Here is a 12,554-nt window from a genome sequence, read left to right on the forward strand (position 1 = left end):
CCCAATATTGAATGAATCTTATCACTGAAAAACAAAAGAACTCTGACACAAGTTCTGTAGTATCTGGCTTTTCAACTAGGGATTAGGCAAATGGTTCTTTAAATGATAACAACTGCTAATCAAATCTCTCCATTGAAGGTGTATTTTTTTTTTTTTGAGAATAGGTATCCTTGCTCCCTTCCAACAAGCCCCCCTTTTATTCTTCCCAGTCCTCATGGCCTCACAACAGTATTGATCCATCTTTTCTTATTTGAGAAATCCTTTTCCTGCTGCCAAGTATGAGAGAGAGAGAGAGTGTGTGTGTGTGTGTGTCAGAGAGAGAGCGAGTTGGGGAGGGCGGATTATCTCAGCAGCATCCCCTAGCCCAAAGAATCATTACTGATTCCCCAGATCTCCTACTTATTTGGAAAGGAGAAAATAGGTCTCCAGCAGCTTCCTTCTTATAATTCTTCAGAGAGTAGTAAAGAAGGGTAAGTCTGTGCTTTCAGTTCCCATTCTTATACTTTGGTGAAGGAGAAGGCTGGCTAGGAGCAGCAAATAGCCAACATTGTCTGTGGCTATCTGGAGGAGATAAGGAAAAGCAGTGTTCCTGCTACCCCCTTCAAGGCTGCAGAGGCAGAAGGGGAAAGATTCTTTGACAGCACCCTCTGAGGTAAAGAAGAAAAGAGATCTGAAAAGGCTGGCCCATTCTAGTGAATACCACATTTTTCAGTTAAAAAGTAGTGTGATTATTACAGACTTCTCCAGTACTGGCTCAAAACTCAGCCTTTCTTTTGATACAAACTCAAATTTTGTGCTTTCCTGCATGCACTGTGGCATATGTTCAATTAAGTTGTTGTGTTTGCATAGACATGGACACCTGAGCAATGAAGAGCTGGGTTGTAGCCATATAGTGTCAGTTACACATGAAAAAGAAAGGTTTCTTTTCTTTTCTTTAAGAAGTGACCTCTTAGCAGCAGCTGAACAGCCAAAGGAAATTTGTAACAAATCTTCCCAGAAACCACACGTTAGGGGTCACTGCAAATATAGTGGATGTTTAATGTGTACATTTTAAAAATCACTGGACTTGTGTTTATGTCACTTTTCCATTTATTCCACAGGTAGAAGAGTGAAAACGCGCATCTAGTGTTTTGACCGCTTTAGAACCTTTTCAAGCTCATACAGAACTATAGCTGTTCTGAACAATGAAATACTTCCTTACAACTTAGTGCTGCAGGATTCCCTCCACCATCCAAACAAGATATGGCAGCACAATTCTTCAGTCAGGTAACCTTCAGAAACCCAGTTTGGATGCAGCATACAAACCCTACTAACCCCACAACCCCCAAAAATATTTGCTCATACGCAGTTATTCAATAAACATTGAAGCAAAGTTAACTCACCTTCTGTCTGCAGGCTGGCTTTGTGTCCCACTGGCTACTGGGTGATCAGCAGATAATCAGGAAGTAAAGAACCTCAGGAGACCTATGAAAGACAATGAATATGTTAAACAATTTTGGCCCAGATTGCCCCTTCCTATGAGAAAATCCATGTGAAGTGACACAGAAGCAGGAAAAAGTCATTTCCATATAATGGAGCATCCTCTGAATTTTCCTACTGGGAGAGAGGTTTGCCTCCCTCTCCATCTCTATAGAAACAATCCCCGTGATCCTTCATCATCCATGTGAATCTCAGGGAATCTGAGAGAGTCTGAGGTAAAATGCAATGCAAATGAAATGCAAATCACTATCTTCATGCTTACTTCCTGGCTCCTTGTGGCTATTCTTTGGCTTTCTGTCAATATGTGCTAGAGCTATGTTAACAGGTGTTCCCCTGTGGGCACCAGCCCCAGAAGCCCCTCATATGGGGATATTCCATTGTGTGAAGGGCACTCCACCAAGGGGTTCATACAGCCTCAGGACATACCTTTTCTGTGGATCCTCTGTAGTCCTACTTCCAGCATGAGTCCTGAATCACACCAAGAGCCTTCTGTGGGATTCAGGGAAGGGGGGAATGATGCCATGGGACACTTCTGTTCAGATTAGGGCTGGTCCTCATGCAGAGAATCCCCTCTATTCATACATCAGGGTCAACAACTGGGCTCTAAGAACTTCATGAAATCCCTGCTATTCAATAGATGATAATAGTAGAGTCATTCCATTAGAAAAGTCTATGCTGACTGAATAGCATTCTGAATCACTGTAGCTTTAATTAAAGTAATCCAGCAGCCCTGGTGCCCTAATCAAGCTGACTTCAATTCCCCTCTCCAGTTTCACATTCTCCCACCATCTGTCCAGCTTTCCTCAAGCATGGCATCAGTCTCCACTTTTTCTATCCACATTCTCCTCCTTAGGTGTCCTACTTATCTCTTGTTCTGCTTCAAAATTTTCCTACTTTTAAAAACTTTCCCTGGACTTCCTCCACACTCTTTTTCTGACCTATCACCCACCTACTTCCACAAACACTCGCTCTATGCCTTTAAAGTTTTCCTCTTTTGACAGTTCCCTCAATTTCCAGAGTTTGAGTTGGTCATCTTTGTGCTGCACCATCCAATTCCTACCCCTCTCAACACATTTCATTCTTTACTTTTGTCCTTAAACCTTCCTTTTCTCTTTAAGGACTAAATTCTGACTCTTCTTCTCATGTTGAATAGTAACTTGGACCTTGTCTACACTGCACAATTAAGTCGACCTATTAAAGTTAGGTTGACTTATAGCCACCTCCATAATTACTGCAGTGTTTCATATCCACGCTACCCTCCTTCTGCCCATAGTGCACATCCTCACCAGGAGCGCTTCCACCAACAGGGGAAGGATGAGGGGATGTGAGCCTGGGCTGTCAGCTCTGCACAGAGCTCCCAGCTTGGAGCCTGGCTGCCCAGCACTGAGAGCTCAGGCTGTCAGCTCTCTGCGGTGTGATAGCCCAGCTCCAGGCAGCCAGGCTCCCAGCTGGGAGTGCTGCATAGAGCTAATAGCTCGGGCTCCCCGTGTCAGGCAGCGCAGTGCTGACAGGCGATGTAAGTAATGAAGTGTCTGCACAGACACGGCACCACCCTAACTACACCAACTTCAGCACTACTGCTATGGTGGAGGTTGAGTTATTAGGTCAGTGTAGTGGGGGACTTACATTGGCAGAATCAAAGCTGTAGACATTTACAGAGTTAGGTTGACATAAGCTGCCTTACATCAACCTAAGTCTGTGGTGTAGACCTGGCCAAACTCCACAAGTGGCCCCATTAAAGTAAGTGGGCCTACTTGTGGAATAAGATGCTACTCAACATGAGAAAAAATGGCATAGTCTGGCCCAAATTATTATTTCCTCTGCAAAGCATTTGGGGATATTAAGGACATAACATAGAAATCTATATTGTATTCCCTTCCCTTTTTCAGCAAGTATCTTTCAATGCTTTTGTGTCATTTATAAATATTGCGGTAAAGTAAATTCCTCTTGATATAAATGCAATTTTTAATTTAATCTTCTGAGACGCTGATGCAGTTTCATTGTGAAATGACTGATCTCCGTGTAACAACACAAAACTGAATGACAGTCAAACCCTGAGAACTGTAAGGACTGCAGTAAAATATTGTACTATCGGTGCTATACTTATGCAAACCGATTGCAAAATTATGGCAAATGAATATGAACTTATTTATTGCTGACACTAAGGTTCAGTGTTTTAAAATGAGAAAATTCTTCAGTCAGCTAAATGATATTAAATTAGTCATTTGAAAATGCATTTTCAACTTTGGAAATTAAAATAATTTGTAGGATGTTATAAATAGAAGTAATTAAAAGTCATCATTTCTGTTGAATAAAAATTGTATTATAAATCCAATATGAATGCACCAAATATTTCATGAAAATGTGCCTAACATATTGCAAACGTTACACCATTACAGGAGTCACATTCCCAGCTTCTACCTGGGGATCAACTATTCTACAGTAGACATTTTGCCTGACCTTCTAGTCTGAAGTTCCTGCTTACTATTCTGCAGTTAGCTTTACTGCAAGCCTACTTGTCAAACCCATGGGTCATGTTCTCCCAATGCCAGTGATAATCTGAAGTATGACTGTCCAGAATGCCTTACCAAAAGCAAGAGGTGGGAGTCATTCTCCTGAAAAAGCGTAGAAAGGAAACAGAAACAAGAGATGAACATGACAAAGCTCAGAGTGTTCTGAGATTCCTTTAGGCATCTAAATGCTTCAATTATCAGAACCTGTTGATTCCCACTAGGTCAGACCCAGTTCCCTCCCTCTCAACAGAAAACCTTCCCACTGAGCTGAATTGTCTTTGAGGAGGGAGCTGAGCCTAAATAGGCTTCTCTGGCTGACCTTGAGTGTGGAAGGGACAGAGAGTTCGTCCTTGGCCCTTCTGTCTTGTTCAAGTGCCATTTGGAGCAAAGTACTTGGCCTCATCCTCAAAGAGCACTGGATATCTTCATAGGAGGGGAGGAATTCAGGCCACACCCTTACTATTATAAACAGCGGGGATGGAGCCCAACACCAGTAGCACCCTCTCTCTTAGGCCCACTGCTACATTATATAAATCTAGCACATTCCACATTTTTGCTCCAGAGCACGAGGGGTTGGATTTAAACGGCAATCACATTTGCCAGAGGTGCTAGTGCGGCACTCCAAAGGTAAGGGAGTAAGAAAACTCAGCAGTGGCCTGATTGGTGGGAGCAAATAGATTGTGAGGAACCTTTGCCCACTCTTTTAACTTTAAAAGGGCTCAGACATTGTTCAAACAGATGGGCAAAAGTCCAGGCTCGTTCTTACTTTTAAGGCAGCCTGTTCTCTCATCCTCAATAATGAACCAAAGAAAGGTTTTTAATCATGCAAGTGCAAGTGCTGTAGTCCTGATGTGCCTTTCTGGCAGAGCTGCTCTCTTCAGACAAAATCTAGTAACATGGTGTTTGCATTTGTGTTTGCATTCTGCCTCTCCAACAGCAAGTCACTCTGGCCTTTTTCCAGAAGGTTTTGCTTAAACTGGCATAAATCTGTGGAAATTGCTATCAGACTATCAAATTGTATAAGGGTTCTGGATGCATCATGATGTTCCATAACAGCTTGTATAATTTGATTCATCATATCATGTTGACTCATGCTTAAAATGATATAACCTGCCAAATGACACTGTGTTGCAATGTTGTGACAATGGCTCAAAAATTAAACCTTCCTCTCCCGCCCCCCCATAATGCTATAGTTTGCTAATAAATCAGACAGTTGGTTACAGAGATTTGTGTTACTCATCGGCTTCAAACTCTCCCTTGTTTGCTAGAGCCCAGAGTGGTTTTGCTCTGTTTGGCATATCTATATAAAAAGCGTCTTGCCTTATTAACCAAGTCTCAAGAGTAAGAATTTGTTGAAAAAGACTCAAAATGGTGAGAACCTAGGTCTATGTTCAGCTGATTGCCCACGTTACTAGTTGAGATACATACCTGCAGCAAAAAAAGAATTGACCCCTCCCTGTGGCAGAAAGAGGGACAAACCTGGACATTTCCCTTTAGATATGAAAATGTGATAGCATTGGAAAACATATTCTGAATAATTTAGAATTCACATCCTATCCCTACCAAACTCCTTGTGAAAAAGCGTTCTAGTTTTTCCTACTGAAATAATTTCTGGTAATTGATGAATTCTAATGACTAATCACTGCCTTTTCTTTAGGCTTCATTTTCTTAAAAACTTACTGAAACATTTAAGCTAGTTCTTTTTAAAATAAAAAGAAAAGACAATGGGTGTATTTTTGTTTCATGGATGTTGCAAGCAGGTGAGAATTTAACAATTGGTTCATTTTTGTACAAGTAGTGCCAATTTTATGCTGTTTAAGCTTATTATCTAATTGCATGCTTGTGCTGGCTTCAGAAATAGCATGACATTAAGTCAGACTTGTGCTGCATTCCCCAGCAGTGGAATATTCAATTATTTGTTCTGACTCATGTAATTCCCTGTATTCCAAGCTTGTTAATGTCATTACAGGGCTGAAATAAAGTGATTACTCTAAATGAGTATTTATCCAATAGGCAATGCAATTCCTGCGCCCTCCAGCTGACAATAGCTGATTATGAACGTTCTTCCCTTCTTCCCGTCCTCCCCACCCCGATTCCCTCCCCTGTCAAGAAGGCACCATAACATTGTGGTGCTCTGTGAAATACTGTCAGATGGTGTAAAATATATATATATAATAAAATAAAAAGAAGTGCAACCTCCCCCAGCAGAGTTAAAGCTAATGACCACTGCTTCCACTCCCAGTCAGTGATGACAGGTTGAACTAACTGATAATGGCATGCCTGCTGTTGAGCTGGCCACTTACGTTATTTCTCTTGACATGGTTCTGGGGAAGGCCTAATTTTTTTGACATTTGACCATGCAAATTTGAGTCCTGATACATTATTCTGCATTTACATCCTCCCAGCGTTGCTGTTTAAAATGTGCTACAAGCTCCTTGAGCTCAGCTAATAAAGGCCACAGAATGAAAGAAAGTTAAATATGAATGTAAGAGGAGACCTAAATGAAGGGCTAGCTTGTACAGCTCAAAGATAACCTTCTGGAAATGAGCGAGTAGAAAATCCTTTTCAAAGCAAATGGTAAAAAGTGTAACATCATTTTTTTCCTACAAAAATTCAAAAAGATTCTAAAATATTCACAAAAAGGAAAACATTACATATTACATGGACATTTCCCCACTCAGCAGTTCAGCTGGATGTATTTTAAGCCCATTAATCACTTTTAATAGTATACCTTCCCCAAAGAGCTGGAAATTCATAGTGCTTCATTAAATACAGGAGAAATTTTGGCAGTCTCCCTCTCTCCTCTCATGTGCTGGCTCTTCTCCCCTCCTCCCCCTCGTAAAGCTGAAGCACAAAGTTATTGATTGCAAGCAAACTCACTTTTTTCATTCTTTCAAAAGAAAACCCACTGTATGAATTCAGCACTTATGAAAGATGACAGATTGAAAGCCCTGGGGAGTTCATTTCTTTATTTAGGCACAGAAAAGGTGTGGCCAGGGCAGTGGAATTAGAAGTCTCTTGCCTCAGACCCAAACTAATATGGTTTACATCCAGAGCATAAGGACAGTTCAGACTCTCTCAGCCATTCAATTTGTGAAGTCACTGAGTTGCAGTATAAACTAGGACCTTGTGCCTATTTTGTTCCCAGTTGTTTGAGGAAAGAACTAGATTCCATGGGGCTTTTTTTAAAGATTTGGACCTTAAGAGGAACTTAGTATCCTTTCTGGAGAGTTGTATGGATGGAACTGTGAGAAAATCAGTTTGAGTTGACCCCGCCTGGTTAGATTGTGCCAGTTTTACTGTTCCTGCACTTTCAATGGCTCTTATATGCATTTTGGTTCAGTAGGAAAGGTACAGGAATAAGAGTCAGGAAAGCCAGCTGTGTTCTGTTCCTTGATTTATAGCTGGCTCATTTCATTACCTTGAGCAATTCATGTAGGGCCGGAACAAGCTTCCATTGAAGACAGTGGGAATCTTTCCATTGATTTCAATGGGCTTTGGATCAGGTGATTACCAGTACTTCACTTTTACATAGAAACCTCAGAAACCAAGATTGCCCAGACAGGATTCCAATGTATGCCTCCGGTGAAATACACAAAGTAGGATTATCAGTTGTTTCTGAAACATTGCAGTACCAGGAAGCTATTGGACCTTGCCAGCCACTCAGCAGCTAACCTTTATAGGCTTTTATTTTACTGAAGTGTTTATTTTCTTGGATACCAGAAGGTACCTTCCTTAGAAGCCTAAAACTTAATTTCACTTGATACTTCATTAGTAAACCACTCTATTTCAGCTTTTTTCTGCTTAAGAAGTCATAATAAAAATAGCTTAAAAGAAGAAGAAAGTTTTTTCTTTCACCTTATAAAGCACAGCATGTCATTTGTAAATTACACCATAGAAAAGAGCAATCTGCCATGAACAAGAAATGTTTGATCACTGAGTAATTTTGGACTCTAATCAAGGCTCTTTACTATACATCTACTGCACCCTCGCTGTTAATTATACTCATTTGCATTATTCTTACTTTCATTTTAACAAGTTGTGATTCTAAGTGCACCAACAACTGCAATACAGAATACAGAGCATATTCCCTAGGCTATTGGTACTGTGCACTAATTACACAACTTTAAGATGCAGTGATGATACATAATATCTAATTATTAAAATTTTAGTACACTGTTTCAAAGGTAACATATCAACTCGTGTCAACTCATGTCAAAGGCAAGTTAAGGAATCCAATACGTTCTGTTTTGTTCTTTAAATTTTCTAAAATTCTTTGGCACCAAGAATCAGTTTTCACATATATTAGCTATAAATTTAAATCCAGGTCAGATTGAACATTACTATGACCAAAAAATCATTGCTATCATTGTCCTACATGAACTAGAATGGTGGCTTCAGTTAAATTCTTTTGAATAAGTAACCATCTCACAAAATTATGCCATTTAACATGGTATCCATCATCAGATCTGGCACCAGTTGGCAACCTTGTTGACTGTATGATAACAGCGAGGACATGTAGACTGAACTACCTTCTTGCTCTTAGTAAGGTCCCTTCAGAAGACAATTGTGGTATACTGAGGCCATAACCAGTTGCTGATTCTCAGCTTCTCCTTTTCCCCTCTTTTGGGCTGCCATGGGTGACTATGTGAGGGATAGGAGCCATCCTCTGCTATCTGCTCCCCCAGGCTCAGGTATAGACAGTAAAGTTCCTGTCCTGCTCTCCAATTTTACCAGAACTGTCTGGATTTTTCTTAAGATGTTCCACTGTTCTGGGATATGTTTTCAGGACCCCTAAAATGTCCCAGTTTTCCTTTTCATCAATTTATTTTATAACCAATTACAAAATATGTGTTCAAGTTGTACAACTTCACAAAGCAGAATTTTTTCCTGTGTTTACCTGGAACAAATAGTCCATTGTAATGAGTGTTCAGTGTAATGAACACTGTTTGGAGTAAAAAGCTGAATGATGCAGTCACAATCAGTACTGTGCTTTCACTTAAAGTTAATGACACTTGTGCAGTGTTTCATCATAACTCACCCAGAACTTCATAAAAGTTACTAGAACAAATCCTCTGCTCTTAGAAATGTCCATGTATTTCTGTTTAGTCAGAAGCTGGCTGTAATGACCAAGCACATTTTAAAAAAAATTCTGTACATTTGTTTGTACTAGTATTTCACAACTAAAATATATTACCCACAAAAACATTTATTGTTCAGCAGATATGCCCACCTTAACATCTGGCTCATATCTGAGCAGCTCCTGGCCCTGAAAGGGAAGCAGTCAGGCATGCAATGCCCCTATCTCCTACCCATTTTAAAAATCAGAGGGCACAGTTCTGGGAAAACCTTCCTCATTGAACAATTTTCTTTTTAATACAGTAACTCTTGAGTATCACAGTTTAGACCCTCGAGGACTACAAACTGAACACCAATGTGGACATTTAAAACCCCCCAAATTTAATGTCTCATTCTCTTTGCCTATGAATGTTCAACAGGATTCTGAAATCCTTTATTTGATTAAAAAACAATCCATCTGTAACAGAGTTGGCACCCATGTCTCACAAGTGCCCCCCTGTTTGAGTGTGTGCTTGCAGTCTCTCAGTTTGTGGTGCTGTAACAGCATGGCACCCATCTCTCATAAGCACCCCACCCCCTTGGTCAATGGATTCTTCAGCTAGTCTTCAGTGACTCAGCCTTCCAGCCAAGTCATGTGCACTGTCTGTAGGTGGAACAGAACAAACCCCTTCCAGCATATACAGTTTTTACTTTTTCCCAACCCTGATATGGGGCTGTACCCCCAGGACTTCCTCCCTGGAGACACGCTTTCTGTAGCCCTCCCAGGGCTAGTCTGAGCAGCCAGCCAGGAGCTCCTTCTTAGCTCCCCCAGTCCTTGCCCACACTGAGCTGTCTGGGGTCCTGCTGCTCTTTCAGCCAGCCGGGAACACAGTTCTCTCTCCTCCAGCTCCAGGCAGCAACTGACTGACTTGCTTTCTGCTGCTTCTATTTATATGGCCCTTCAGCAGCCACTCTGATTGGCTGCTTCCCATGCAGCCACTCTAGGCCACTTGGAGGACTTCTCTTCTGCTCCTTTCTGGGACAGGGTGTGGCAGAACCCTGAGGCCTCCAGCAGGGGGCTTCTAGGCCTAGTCCACCCAGTCACACCACCCTGGTAATGTATTTGCTAGAAAAAAACATTGCAAACAGTCCAGAATTCATAAGAAAACCAATAATAATAATCTAGTGTGAGCAAGCAGAGATTTGAGGCCAAATGGTGGCTGGTCATTCTAGGGCATGTGAGATGGGCCAGAGGACTCAAGACAGGTAAGGCAGGATTTTGGCTCAACCCTCCCTTCTGCACCAGCATGGCTGAAAATGCCTTTTCTGATGGAGCACTTTCTACAGCCTTTAAAAGTGTGCTCTCCAATTCCTTTGGAGATAGTCTGCTGCCCTCAGACACAATAGTTCCTACAGCTACTGCTGGTGCAGTGCCCCCTTCTCACCCCCATCCTTTCCCTGTGGCCTGTGCCTTACCAGCTATAATATGGACCTTCGTTTTTGTTTAGAAAAACTATAGTTGTGATTGTGCTTTTTGTTTCATCAGAAGAAACTCACATCTGGGGTAAAGTGAAAGGAGTACTTAGTAGCTGTAATATCTGCGATGAAGCATCTATGTGCCAATGTCTTCTTTCTGAACACTGGGGAGTATTGTCTGCAGAAGAGAAATATGAAAGCATAGTGACTTGAAGGCTGATGGGGAAAGAGACAGAGCCCATTAACCAAAGATAGAAACTCCTTGAAGATGTCCTTTCTTCCACTTATTACATTTGAAGCAATTCCATGGGGTCTAAATGCTACTCAGTAGTTATCTAGTTAGATAGGTAATGGATAAACCAATTAATGTAAACTTAAGAGGTTTCTATACTTACTCAAGTTGTCTCTTTATTATAGAAAAGGGACTTTTTCAACTCTCAGATTATTCAAAAATATTTCCCATTTGAGCACTTGAAGGTGGAACTGAAGGGTGAAAATATATGTTAACAAGTGAGCAATGGAAAGAGTGTGGTAGAGGCCATGCAGTTAGAGTTAAGGTATACCAGTTGTGTTACAGGGTTTGGGATGCAAGACAGACCAGTAAGCAGTTGTATCACCACTGAAACCCTGGGTGCTTCACAATGCTTTGCTGCTATCACTCCAGGCTGGGATGCTCACAAAAAGTCTACCAGTATGCATGGGTGTCTGTGTGCTAGACAGACCTGGTTCAGCAGCTCTGACCCCCGCAGCCTGTCTACAGCCAAACAGTCCCATTCTGGCTTCCACCAGCCTTGGTTAATACTTGCAGGGAGACCCCAACACACTGGTCTTAAACTTTCTTGTGCTCTGCCATGTCCATCCCACTCCTGGGCAGTTCAGAGAAATAATAAGCTTCATTTGTTCCTGTAAAGACACAAAAGCTCAATCCAGCGTATAACTGGGGTAAATATACCTTCAATTTAAACACAGCACTGGGTTTTTTATAGTGAAAATAAAACAAATGTATTATGGGACATAGATTAAGCAATGCCAAGTAAAAAAAAATAAAGTCAGAAATGGTTACAAGCAAATCAAATTGAAAACACATCTAAAAATCTAAAACTTAATCTAGCTAGATACGAGCTTTGTTCAAGATGGATTCTCACATATATTTAGTTTCCAGAGATTTCAACCTCCCCCTGGTTGAAAGACCCATCTTTTTCAGATTGCAAGAGCTCTTTTTCTTTGTACCTGTGTCGTGATAGATGCCAAAAATGGCTTCCGTCTTCGCTTATATCTTCCAAAGTTCAATGACTTCATTTCAAGAGACAGGATGACCTCATGCTGTTTTTCCCTTCCTGTGGGCTTCTTATCCCTGTCCCTGAAAAAGTAGATATCACTTCTTTCTGCTTTATAGTTTAGTTTTAATCTGATTTTATACCTTGTAACAGTGTTGCTTAAATTGTGAGACTGGCTTTCCTTAGGGAAACTCGAACTAGCCCATGAAAATATTTTAAAAAATAATTAATATAGTAACTTTTCTTTCTTTCTCTTTAGAACTCCACGAAACCAGATGCTGTAACAATATTGATTACTGGATATTGAATAACAAATATTCATTGGATGACTCCTCATCTACTTTCTTCATGTGAAAATTAATTCACAATGAACAATATTATTAGGATGCTCTGTTCATATTCAGTTAGCACAAAATTGAGATGTTAAGAACAAAATTAATCAAGGAACCAAAAAGCATATGAAGAGAAAAAATATTTTAATTGACGCTATGCCAATGCTAGGAGCCTGGGTAACAAACAGGAGGAATTGGAATTGTTCATTTCTCAGCATAAATAGATCTAGCTGTATAATCAATGGTTATAACCTATTTAGGAAGGATTGAGTGGGCAAAAGGGGAGGAGGAATGGCACTCTACGCCAGAAGTGGCACTACTAGTGTTCAAGTCACTAATAACTCAGAAGAAAATTATCTTGAATGCGTATGGATCAATGTCCAAACAAATAAAGTACAATATGGGGTACAAGTTGGTGT

At 40.8% G+C, this 12,554-nt stretch overlaps 1 long non-coding RNA gene across 1 annotated transcript; it reads left to right on the forward strand.

Moving 5' to 3' along the window:
* The first annotated feature begins 1,188 nt into the window (after positions 1–1,188).
* LOC140905980 (uncharacterized) lies at positions 1,189–12,133 on the forward strand. The gene is made up of 3 exons (XR_012157011.1): positions 1,189–1,266; positions 1,396–1,694; positions 12,063–12,133. It is a non-coding gene; the product is annotated as an uncharacterized lncRNA (long non-coding RNA).
* The last annotated feature ends 421 nt before the right edge of the window (positions 12,134–12,554 follow it).

Source organism: Lepidochelys kempii, chromosome 2, assembly GCF_965140265.1.
Source record: "Lepidochelys kempii isolate rLepKem1 chromosome 2, rLepKem1.hap2, whole genome shotgun sequence".
Lineage (NCBI taxonomy): Eukaryota > Metazoa > Chordata > Testudines > Cheloniidae > Lepidochelys > Lepidochelys kempii.